The 12,978-nt window shown below is 48.5% G+C and overlaps 1 pseudogene across 1 annotated transcript in view; it reads right to left on the bottom strand.

Moving 5' to 3' along the window:
• Positions 1-10,959, bottom strand: part of LOC309585545 (epidermal growth factor receptor kinase substrate 8-like protein 2) — a 96,463-nt pseudogene extending 85,504 nt beyond the window's left edge. Inside the window, exon 1 of the transcript in view lies at positions 10,927-10,959. The product of the transcript in view is annotated as an epidermal growth factor receptor kinase substrate 8-like protein 2 (transcript). The remainder of the gene's footprint in view (positions 1-10,926) is intronic.
• Between the last annotated feature and the right edge of the window lie 2,019 nt (positions 10,960-12,978).

The raw sequence follows: 12,978 nt of genomic DNA, 5'->3' as shown, positions 1-12,978 counted from the left end.
ATTGCTGTGGTGCTGCTATTTACAGAGCCTAGAGGACAGTGGCATCACTACAATATAAAGATTAATATTCAAATTTCTTTTGAAATACATAACTCTGTATGCAACCTATCCTACGTGCACATCTTCATACAGGGAGAAAGGCATTGTTCTGCAGAGAGAAGGGGGCCTGGAGCTGCTGGGGGTTGTTGTTCATTCACTGAATCATCATGTAGCCTTTGAAAAGCCACTTAGTCACTCTGCAGTTGAATGTTTCTCTCTGGGGAGCAGAGAACAAAGCCTCAACACAAACTGCCATCACTGTTACCAGTCAGTGGCAGAGCTCACAGAGCCAGCATGGGGTCAAGGGGCTGCTCTGAGCAGCCCTTGTGTGCACAAAGCCCAGGACAGCTGTGCTCCTCCCAAAGAAGCTTCTTTCTCCTGCCAAAGCAGTGGCAGGGTCAGCTTGGGCTACCTGAGACAGCAGTTGCTGCTTGCCCACTACCTTTCTTTGATTATGAACAATAACTTGCCAAGAAATCACTAGCCTCAGAGAAAACAGGCAGAAAGCAAACGAGAGGGCAAAGCAAAACATAAAGGAGAGGGGGGAAAAAAAAATCCACATAAGCAAGGATGACTCTCACACTATTTGCTATGCAGTCAAGCCCACAAGTGGGTTGTGTATCTGAAGGTGGAAATACAAAGACGTGTCCTGTTCCCTCGGGAAAGGTAAGCAACTTCTCAAATGATCTTTAGAGGCTATTATCAGTCTCACACTAGCACTGACATACCCTGTGCCCAAAGCCACAGCATGCACACACTGTATCCATAAAAAGAGATATTCATAGCTCTGCAGCTCATAGAAGTGCTGTGCCCGTGCTCTGGTACCAGTATCATTTAAAACAAAACAAAACAAAAAAAAGTTTGAGTTGCAAGTGAGGGCATGGAAGAACTTGCACGGCAAGAATTTGGAAAGAGCATGGTAATCCAGCTTGGTCAATGGGCACACAATTTTTTAAGAGTGTACCAGGTTTGTTTGTTCAGTCATTCCTATATTCATTTTCAAGTCCAGAGACGGCAGCTTCATGTCTAGCCCCAAAATAACAGCACTGTCTGAGACAAAACCAGCTTGGTCAGGGGTACCAGAGCTTTTCCCAGCCCGTTTATGTAATAAAGCATTATATACAACTGTTGGAAAACATACCAGTTTAAAAATCTTTTATCTATGACTTTAGCCAGGTTTGCTCATCTTTGCCCCAGGGGAAGGGAACTGAAGCTTCTTTCCAGGGCATTGTTTCTCTAGGTGAGGCCTGATGGGCTTAGCATTTCAACAGACTGGGAGTAGCCCCAACAAGATAAAGCCATCGATGGAACATCAACAGAACCAACAGAACGTCAGCGGCCATCTAGGAACATCTACCCCAGACTCTGCCTCCAGCAAAGACTGATAAGAAATTCAAGCAATGAAGATCTAATTAACATCAGAAGCGAAGAAATCCGGATCTAATAGGAGAGCAGATACTAGGAACTACACAACTTGAGACCAATGAACACTGACCCAATTCGTTTCTATGAGTTTTGACTGCAAAAAAGATCTGAAAATTCTAGTAAAGATCATGTGTCATGGAATGATTCTCTCTGCACACCCGGGCTATGTGCGGATGAGATGATTTCTGTGGTACATCCTGGCCAGAGAAGAAAGTAGTGCCTTGACTCTCTAACATTAAAAATGTTGTTGGAGGGCTTTTTGTTTTTCCTGCAGTTTCAGTGACACAACCAGGAAGCAGAACAGGAGCTATATGTCCCTGTTACTTGGGTCCTAAAATACAGAGAAAGAAGACAGGGCAGAGAGCAAAGAAGAAAAACAGAGCTTTGTCCTCATTCACATGATAGCCCTGTAAGGCTCTAACCCAAAAGATGTAACTGTATAGTGAAACATCTATGGGGGACTCTCTTGCCTGGCACAGAGGGGTTCTGCAGATAGACTTCCAGGGTGGGGAAAGAGTACCAAGTCGGCAACACAAATTACTTCAGGCCAAACTCCAATACATAACTAGAGATTCCATAGATACATCCAGCCTTAAGCCCAGGAGCAATACAGGTGGGGAGAACGGAGCCTGGGTGATTAAAACTACCTATTTAAGCAGTTCAAGGCAGCTGGAAGCAGCACTGGTGCCTCTGGGTTTCTCTGTTCATTATTTAAGGTGAACATAAAAACACAGAGTGCAGGAGCCCAAGGATGTTCCTCACTGGCTTCAAGCTGGCAGTTTGCTAAAAGCAGCGCTCCTTGGTTTCCTTGGTTTGCCGACCAGCAGTGCCACCTCCCCTCCCTGCTGCCACGGTGCTCAGCCTTCCCCAGGGTTAACAAAAGGGCACGTTACTCTGCTTCGCCAGATTTCAGCTCTGAGAATTTCATTCTGAACAGTTCAGCATCTGCTTTGGCCAAAACAGTTCCGCTATTTCCAGGAATATTATTAAAGGAAAAATATACTGCTTGGCACACGCTACCTAAATTCAGGCAACCTTTTATATGAGGATCTCTAGCTTCGGAAGGGAAATTTTGAAATCTGGCAGAGAGGTGACCTTTGTGGTAGAAATGTGTCTATCCCTATCAAAACCTACCTACCTTTGGCCAGATTACAGAGCAGGGAAATACTGCAGTTAAGGGCACGGTAACGAGTTCTGAGAACTGCAGTTACTTGCTGTTTCTGCTGTGGGCAAGAGGTCCCTGATCTCCTGCAGAGCTGCAGCTTGTGCTCACCCACTGCCTTGGCCAGTTACGGCTGCACAGGTCCTCCATGGCTGGATGACGAAATTACAGAGCCAAGGGTGAGCGGAGAGACCAGCATTCCATCTGACGCCTACATACATTCCCGTAACTTTGGGATACGGGACAGCCCCATCTGCCACACAGCCCAGGGTCAACGTCAGCATCACGAGTGCTGCGCAGGCACGAGGGCACTGCAGGAAACAAACTGCGACCAAAAAACCCAGGGCCATTACAATACATCGATGCACAGCTGGAAGAATTAATGTCAAGCAGACAATGGCATTGCAGACGTCCCCTAATAACGAAGGCTTGAATCTGCTGTCTCAGTAAAACTCTCTAAACGAGGTTTGTGTGCAGCTTATGGGGAGTTTCTGAAAGAAATATAAATATAGGCCATCATTCTGCAAAGCTTCACAAACCCAAACCCTTGCATTCAGGTGCCATCTCTCGGACTTTGCTGCAAAATCAAGGCCATTCACGTTAAAAGCACAGACAAGAACATCTGCTCAAACTGATGTGTTTTAACTGTATTAGTTAATTATCCAGACAACTCTTCTTATGTCATGGAAATGCAGTTTGAACACTGGCAGATAAATGCTCTTGCATTAAAAAGGGAGAAATCAGTATTTGCTGTTGGATGTAAGCAGCCATTAGAAGAAACAGTCCCACCTTTCACCCAAGCATACCTTCTCCCCATCTTCAGCACATTATGCAGTCCTTCTGTGTATCCGTGTGTGGGATCTCAGGACTCATATCCATATACCGAGAACTGGCATGTCATCATCATCCTGGAGAATGATTTCAGTTCATTAAGTGCTGCTAGGAAAAAGATATAATTCCTCTCACCAAAAGCCTCAACAGGCTACAAAGGAAGAGTACAAGGAAAAGTTAACTTCTTTCTTCATTATATGTATGCCCTTTCCTCATGCATAAAGCAGGAGCAACACAGAACTTCGATACATATAAAGAAGTTCTATAGATAGATTATATACTTCAGTACATATATGTACGTAGATAGATATAGATCTATGTATTATTATGTACATACTTCAGGTCTGGTTAAAATCAGCGGCGAGCAGAGGGGGTCTGTGGTGCTTTCATTCCGTGAGAGAAGAAAACCGTACCTCCTGCAGAAGGCAAACTGTCCGTGCAGACTGCAGAAGGCACTCAACAAACAGTTTTGGTTTGTCACTCAAGTGCTTGGTTAATGATTCACCCTGAACAACCAGGCAAGGAAGAAGCGAGCTTGTTCTCCTTCAGTGCACTGGCTGCATTAAGAAGAAAGAGCTCAATGTGGAGCCAGTGCAAGAGAGAAACTTCCCACCTGCACTGCTGCAGGAAACTCTTCCCAGGAGTATGAACTGGGATTATGTATCACAACAGCAGGTATGGCTGGAACTATGGAACCAACCCAGCCACACACAGACCTTGTGATATATTTTTCATTAGCAGAACCCAGATCCTTTACGCAGTAGTTGCCTCCCAAATGTGGAAACTGCAAGATAAAAAGCACATTTGGGTGACTTCTTGATGGGTGACTGCAGAGCCACAGGCTCATCTCAGATCTCCCACAGACCCAGCCTTGGAGTGCCTGCAAATTCCTTTTTTCCTCTTATGCTTCTGAATGGTTAAAGGCAGCGTGGCGAGCCATTTTACGGGGGATTTCAAGAAAATGACACGCTTGATGTTTACATGTTTTTGCCCATGAGACAACTTTGATATGCCTTGTGAAACACATGCTTTCACAGAAATCTGAGGAGGAAAACGACATCACCAAGAACAGTAAAATCTTGTTCTGTTTGGAACAGACAATTTTAACAAGACTGTTTTAACGGGAATAGCATTTGGTAGATATTTTTAAATGTTGGCAGCAGTTTTTGCTAGACAAAATTTTATGATATCATTCCTTGGATAGATTGCTAATCTGCAAAAACCCATCATTTGAGACCCATTCTAACATTACAGAAGTCCCTTGATTTCCATGTACACAAGGTCAGGCCATTTATGAGTGTAAAGTGTCCCCAGTACTTAATTTTTCCAGGTGACACCCGGTGCCACTTGGCTGTTTGAAAGACAATTTGAGCCAGTACACTTCCACATAGGACTGCACAGAATGGCCATGTTCTTCTTCCCTTCTAAGAGTTGCATAAGCAGATATAAATGTTTCTGTGTTCAATAACTAAAATTAAGATTCCCTTTGCTTGTAGCCTCCTTCGAGAATGTCACTATTCTGTTTGAGAAACCACATCCTGCTCTGCATCCTATGTGGATTCATTCTGTCAATCCAGGGAGATCAAGTTCAGCAGCCTCCCCAGGACTGCTGATAATCTCCTGAAAGTCCACAGTAAACATTTCTTTACACACTGGATCAGATCTGATGAACTATACAACTTCACACCAGCCAGGAAAGTGTGTGGGACTGACTTTTTAACCAATGCAGACGTGGGGGTACACTTACAGGCCAAATATAATTTTCCCTAGAGAATGCTGAGCATATATTTTTTCCACTCAGAGCTATTGTTCCATGTTTTCCCAGGACTTCAGAGTATGTCCAGCAGTGACTGGAACCCCCATGCAGTAAACCCACTCAGGCTTACCAGGAAGCTTCTGTGGGAGCCTCAAGTTTCGGTGCAGCTCAGAAGCTGCACGCGCCTAAAGCATCTCCACAGGAACACGAAGCTTCCCTCGTGCATTTCATTTCTTTATCCGAAATATTCTTCCCACTCAGCCACAACCTAGAAAGGAAAAAAAAGGAAAAGAAGGAAGATCAATTAATTTTGACATAAGGAGTCTTGACTATCCCAACACACTGCAAGGTGAAAAAACATCCCTGCCCCTCTAACAAATCCCCCTGATACTGTCTCCATCAAGTATCAATTATTTAAACGCTGTATTAAGGAGAGTAAAGACACAATGCTTGGAATTCTCAACAACGGCTCAGCTTGGCTACTCCAAGCACTTTCCCACCTGGGGAGCTGAGCAGTTCCAGATTTAAACACCACATTTAATACAAATCTGACAGCAATTTGATTTGATTTGGCTGCCAGCATCGGAGCTGCTTCCACACAGACACACGAGGCTGCTCCGAGCTGCCATTTCATCGGCGCCTGGGGACAGGAACAGCACCCGCACCGGCCACCTGGCTCAGCCCGGGCTCCATCCAGCACCCACCGAGAGCCGCTGCGAGCTGAAATCCTCCCGGCCCCTCCTGCCGGGGAAAGCCTGCCTCCGGCTCCGGCTGCCCCCAGCTCCCACCTCCCGGGGAAAGCCTGCCTCCGGCTCCGGCTGCCCCCAGCTCCCACCTCCCGGGGAAAGCCTGCCTCCGGCTCCGGCTGCCCCCAGCTCTCACCTCCCGGGGAAAGCCTGCCTCCGGCTCCGGCTGCCCCCAGCTCCCACCTCCCGGCAAACAGCAGCTCCATCCTTGGTGGCTGCTCCCGGCTGCGGGCAGCCGCCGCCCTTCGGGCAAGCCGATGGCTCGGGCAGCTCCGGTGCCCGCTCTTCCTCGATGCTTTTGCGTTTTCCTGCAGCTCCCCGGGCCGGAGGGAGCGGGGGGCGGCGGCGGCGCGGGGGGGGGGGGAACGAGAGCCCGGCACGGCACCGCGGGGCGCGGGGACCTCTCGTGGGAGAGGCGCGGCGCGCGCGGCACGGAGGTGTCCCCGCCGATGCCTGCTGGCCGGCGCCCACGCGCCTCCCGCCCGCCCCCGACGCCGCTGACCCCACAGCCCGCAGCAGCCCCAGGTGTGAGCGGCCAGGATGAGGAGGGGGCGGCTCCTGCCAGAGGCCGCTCTCCGAGGGTTCCCCGGGCACAGCTGTGCAGGGAGCTGCTGGTCCAGAGGGGCAATGGGGGCATCCCCAGTGTCCCTCCAGGGACAATGGTCGGAGCATCCGGCAGGAGCTGGGGAGCAGCCGGAGGCACCTGGGCACAGAGCACTGCTCCCAGAAAATGCCCAGGGAAAACCCCTCGTGCCAAGGGGCAGCACCTGAGCAGGCAGGGCAGCATGTGGGGTCCCAGGGAAACATTCCACTTTCCCCTTTCATCTTGGCAGCCCTTCCCCAGTGCCCCCCCTCAAAAAGGGGGGTTATGAGGAGAAAAGGGATTTAAACGGAGGAAAAAAAACTTCCATAATTGTCTGTGTTTAAATTGAGGGGGAATCCCCTTCCTCTGCAATTTTAAGGGCATCAGTTGGAGAAAACCCTGCCTTTTCCATGCTCTTAGGGGTATCACTTGACAGGGAATCCCCATTTTCCATTATTCGCCAGTTTAAATAGAAGGGGAAAACCTTGACAATGCTATTTTATTGATTGGAATTGAGCATAACTCCCCCATTTTCATCATCCCAAGGTTTAAATTGAGGGGAAAGCCCGGTTGTCCCTCCTTTATAAGGGTGTGAATTGAGGGAGAAATCCCCCTTTTTCCATCACTGGAGAGACCTGAAGTAAGGAAAACCCCTCTTTTTCCAGTATTTTAGGGGATTCAGAGGAGAGAACCCATTTATTGCTATGGCATCTATTTAAGTAGAGACAAACACTCCCTAGTCTCTCATTTGAAGGGGTTCAATTGAAGGAAGCTCCCCCTTTTTCAGCATTTTAAGAATTTAAATCTGTACTTCAGGGCACTTCTAGCTGGGTACTGGCACCTAATCTCTCACAAGGGAGCGAGCCCAGCACTCACAAAACCTTCCTGCTGCCAGAGAGCCCCTTATTTTTTCAGTTTTATTTATAATGAATACATCCCTAATTAGAGACCCCAACAGGAGTTACACCATGTATATTATTACTATTCTTCTCCACCCTCCATAGTCCTGTGACTCAATAGCCACCAATGAACAATTACAGAACTTAACAAGGAATCATGCAACTCATGTGTCTACGCTGCCAAAACAAGAAGCTTTTTTACCCTTTCAGTGGATGCAGCTGTAGTAAAACAGAAGGCATCTACAGAGCCCTTTAGTCACCTGGAATTTAAGGCAGAGCAGCCAAACAGCTGCAGCTCCTCCCAGTGCTTTTATCCCTTCTGGTAAAATTGCCTCCTCCCTTTTCCCGGGCATTGTGGGAACGAGAGGCGGGCCCGGCCAGGGGTATATTAACCCCAGCCCTGGGTAAAAGAGGCTCATTCTTTCTGTGGGGTTAGTGGGGGTGAGGGTGTCTTCTTATTTCCATGAAGGGGGGGGGGGTCATTCAGGTTTTCTCAGCTTTCTTTCAGCAGGTGCTTTTGGCATCTAAAGCAATAGAGGCTTTGAAGACACTGTGAAGAAGATAGCATTGAGTGCATAGTTTGTGATTTTTGGATCGAGTGTTCAAGGTTGTTAAGGTGCTTGGTGCTTTTTGTATTTTTTTTTCCTTTGCCTTGTTTTTCTTAGAAGCACTGCAATTTCCTGAAATTCCAGATTGTGTCAGTATTACACTCCAAATGTTTCAGCAGGTTCATTGTGCTGCAAGAGGGAGCTACCCTGGGTCAGAGATGACATTGGAGATGGAGGCTTCTGATAGGTAAGTTAAAGACTGCAAGTATGAGTGGGAGCGGGAGCAGGGTCCCAGTTAGTAGCTGACTTGTTGGGATTTGGCTTGTATGCCACTACACTGGTGGATTGATTTTGGTTTTCTTTGTCATAGCTGACTAAGAGGCCAACCTGGTGATCCCAGTGCCTTTGGAGATGGCTGAGGTGGACTCCTTTGCATCCAGTGTGGATTCTCATCACCGGTCATCTGAAAGCTAAGTTGGGGGCCAGGGCCCGGAGATGGGATGATAGCAGGATAGTGGGTTGGAAATTGCTGGGAGAGATTTAAAAAGTAGTGTAGGGGAAAGGGATGCTCTCCAAGGGCCTTCTTAGGTAAGCTAAAGGGAGTAGCCCTACTTTTGACTGCAACTGTAGGGTGTGCAGCGCAGAGCAGTTCCAGTGTGTGTTGTCTTGTCCGGTGTGTGTTCTGTGTCTTTGGCTTCCCTTGGATCAGATCTCTCTGCCTTTTACCCTTAAGGGGCTCATCATAAGCATTGGCCAATCATCTCTAGCTTCTTGATCTTTTGTACTTCTCGGTAGGATGCCAATATCACTTGTTCTTTTACCAGTGGGCTTGGCCACATCTTGGAATCACATCTTGAAAGCATTGAGTTGGATCTCTTTGGAGGCCTTGTTCCCGGCTGTACTGCCATCCATCCTTTCCAGCCTTGAGCTGTAATGTCCTGGAGCTTGTAAGATTGTCAGGATATGGGAGCATTCTAAATGTGGCCTTGTCTCTCACAGCCATCTTGATCATTGTGACTGACAGTTCTTAGAACAGGTCACTGTTCCAGTCTTTTCTTCTGCTCCTTAGAGCCTCTTTCATCCACCATTGCCATACCATCAGTTGTCTCTTTTGGCGTCGTCCCTGTCCTTGCTATCGTTCTTCTTGCTGAGAGCTTTTTTTATCATCCTCATGTCACACTGCTTGTAGTATAATGTGTTGTTTGAGTTTGTGTCTAGCCTGGAATTGCTCTGCTCTGTAGAGTAGTCCTGGGGGGGGGGAGTAGGTGGAGAAGAAAGGAGACTTTACAGGGAGCCTTTTGCTTTGCTCAGCCACCTGAGCCACGCCTCGGATGGAGTGACTGTGGCCAGTCTGTGTGGTGTTCAGTGGAGATGTGGGAGTGGTGCAGTGGTGTCTTGCAGTTTCATAGTAGTTTGTCCTAAGGCCGACTACTGTGGGATCCTAGGCAGTTTGCTTTGAGGAATGAGAACTTGGGAAAGGCTAAGCTTTCCCTGTCTGTCTGGGTAACTTTGACAAATAATTCTTTTGCAGAGGGAGAGCATGTAAACCTGATATGAATGGAGGAGACCAGAGGAGCACAGCAGCGAGGTGGGTCAGTGCCTGAAGTCCAAGCTACGGCCTGACTTTGGGCTCTACGTTTACCTCACTGTTGGGATTTTCATTTTGAAGATGCGGAGCACTTGGCACAGCAGGGTATTGGCACCGGGGGGACCATGAGCTGGATGAGTATTGATTCCAGCACAGAACTGGATGCTACTGGAGTTGTTGTATTAGTGATGAAACTATAAGTAGCCTTTGATTTTTTTTTTTTTTTGTGTTTTACAGGTGGTCTGCAGCATTGAAATCACTACTCCAACATGACAGACACCCTTGCAGAAAGAGGTCACAGTCAAGCACTTTCAGGTGGAACCTACCTTGGCAATGCAACCCTTTTGGACACTACATGGGCATGTGCCTTTCCATTTTGTTTTGCCCCTTCTCCCCTGGGAAGGTTGGTCATCATTCAGCTTTTCAGGGGTGGTGTTTCATTTTGGTTATGTTGCAGGGCTGTTCTTTGTCTTTGTTTTTAGGAAGTAAACCTGGATATCAGCAGTCAAGGTCAAGTGAGTGAGGTAAGCAGTGACCAGTGGACACAACCAGTTATTGCTCGGGTGCCAAATTCTGGGGCAGCTCAAAGCATGCGTTGTCTGAGCATCCATTTGTGTGTTTTAGGTGGCCCACTTGTATTATGCCTACAGGGGCTGAACCCCCTCATGGACCAGCTGATGGAGCCAGTTTATCACCCTTGAGCTGCCTGTCCCTGTGAGCCTTCCAGAAGTATTACAGGGCACTGCGATGAAGCCTGTACCTTTTCTGTTTGAAGGTGCCATCTGGGCAGCCTTTGGCAATGGCTGAGGAGTTGTGGCGAGTCGGGGAGGGAGGGAGGAGCGAGGGTCCCCTCAAGTTTCAGCAATGCCACATCACCTTGTCCCCCCTTAACCCAGGGATACCCTGCGACGTCGGCATCGGAGTGCGGCCCCAGCGTGTGAGCCAAGGACCGGGGCGTTCTCAGGAGCCGGTGAGTAGTGGAATTGTTGGGTTTTGGCTGATGTGCTGCTGAGTTCAGGCACTGATGTTTGGTTTTCTTTATTGTAGTAGACTGAGAGAGAACAGCCATCTGAGGGCAGGAACTTCCCAGATGATGAGGTGGCCTTGTTTTGCACCTGATGAGGATTTGCATCCCTGGATATCTGAGAGCTAAGTCGAGGGCTACACCTCAGGGAGGGGGATGAGAGTGGGGTGCTGGGTCAGGACTTGGTGGGAGGGATCTTTGAATTAGCTTTGGAGATGGGGATGTCCACGAGAGGGACCCTTAGGCCACATAAAGGGAAAGTCTTGCTGTTGATCACAATGCTGAGGTGTGCAGGGCAGAGCAGTCCTGGTGCGTGTTGTGTCACTTGTCTATTGTGTGTTCTATGTCTGTTGGGCATCTTGTGTCACATGTCTTTTGCCTTACCCCTTTGAGGGGCTTATCAGAAATGCTGGGCATCATCCTCAGCAGCTCCTTTGCGTTCCTTGGCCCGACGCTGGTACCCTTGAACCTTTGACTTGCAAGCTCGGACATGCATCGGAATCGCATCTCTCTTTAGCACTATTGAGTCAGACACCTTTTACAGTCTTGTTCTGAGCTGTATTGACAGCTGTGCACCGCAACAGTCCCTTATAACAGATTAGGACTTGGGAGAATGTGAGGATAGGTAGAGGATTCCAACCGTACGATTCTCGGGTGTCCATCTTTGCAGTGCTTGGCATAAGTCCTTCTGTTAAGGTCTTTTTCTGCCAGAGTTCTTTGAGCCTCATCGGCCTCATCTAGGTCATGTCATTGGTAATTCTTCTTGCTGAGAGTTTCCTCTCCTTGTTGCATCCCCTTGTTTGTCATCTCCTGTGTCACAGGTGTCTGTGTGTTTGGCCTGGGGCTGCTTTGCCCTGCTACATAGTCTGGGTGTAGGTGTAATAGGATAAGTCCTAGGGACTTGACATTTGTAATGTAGGGATTAGTTGGACTCAAGATGGTATTTCTAGATTAACACAAAATGTTTGGAGCTGCTAAGTTATGATGCAGTACTTTGACTTTTGTCATCACTTTCTTTCAGATGCAGATGGATTGAATCTGTGGCAGAGTGCCCCATACCAGGTGAGGTGGTTCCCACAGGAAGGTCAGTCACTGTTTGTCTTTGCAGGGCAAGTGTAAATGGTGACTATGTTACAGCTTTGTTCTTCATCTTTATTTGTAGGAAGTAATGCTGAAGATCAGTGGTCAAGGTCGATGGAGCGAGGTGAGCGGTGACTGGTGGCCAGAATGAGTTGTTACTGCTTGGGTATCAGTTTCTGGTGCAGCTCTAAGCATCTGTTTTTGTTTGTGCATTTTAGGTGGTCCACTGGGAAGGTGTCCCGGCCCTGGGATGCTGGAGGCCAGGTGGGTGCAAGCTTAAGCTATAGGTGTGGTGTACTTGAGTTGGAGCGGGGAGGCTGTGGTTTCAGTCTCTCAGCATGTTTTTTTGCTTTGCTTCTCTGCAGGTGCTGCTGCTGCCCTGGGCATGCCAAGGGACAGAGGCGAGCAGGTGAGTTGGCATTTAGGTGGGGCGACTGATAGGTGAGAGGTACGTGGCAGCATGCGAAGCGTGTCCCTTTTCGCTTTGCGGGTATCGTCCGGGCCACCTCCGGAGTCGGATGGAGATTTGAGGTGAGCCTGGGCCAGTGGTGCAGAGGGAGCCCAGCCCGTGCATTTATTCTTCTGGAGGGCAATAGTCGCAGTTTCTGTTTTGTTGTCTTAGGTACCACAAGTAGGTGCAGAGCCTGAGTTTGGAAACGGCCGGTGAGCGATGAGCCTCAGCAGTTATGAGGGAGAGAGGCATTGTGCAAGGGGTCACTTCTGGGACGTGTCATCACAGTCTGAATTTTGTCATTCTCCATCTTTTGCAGCCACCCAAGTGGGCTGTGGGCCATGTATTGACATCCACGGTGCTGAAGCATTCTTTTCTGTTGAGGATGGATTTCGTCTGCTGGTCTTCAGAGAGCTAAGTGTGGGGACTGTTGGTTGGGAGAAGGCAAAAACCTTTGGAATCACAGGAGGCAATTTGAAGTTAGCTGAGAGGAGAGGGCTGTAGTGGGCCAGGCCCCTTGGAGGTTAAGGGAGAAAGGGTTTCTCTTCAGCATCACTCGAGCCTTTGCTGGGCCGGGCAGTTCCAACCCATCTCCATGTTCTCGTGAGCTTTGCATCATTGGATTTTGAGTCTCGATGTCATTGTCCATCTTTTCACCCGAGGAGCCTGCCTTCAGGTCTGGCATGATTGCCACGGTCTAAAGTTTGCCTACTCTTCAGTGTAGCCACGCTTTTGAGCACTTTTGAGCATAGCAAGCACGTGGACATCTTGCATCTTGGCCATTTGTGGGTCGGTCATGTTTTGTGATGTCACTTCAGCCTTTGGCAGCAGAATCCTTCTCTAGGG

Source organism: Coloeus monedula (assembly GCF_965178545.1).
Source record: "Coloeus monedula genome assembly, contig: HAP1_SCAFFOLD_67, whole genome shotgun sequence".
NCBI lineage: Eukaryota > Metazoa > Chordata > Aves > Passeriformes > Corvidae > Coloeus > Coloeus monedula.
The sequence above is the reverse complement of the archived record's forward strand: the minus strand, read 5'-3'. Positions and strand labels throughout refer to the sequence as shown.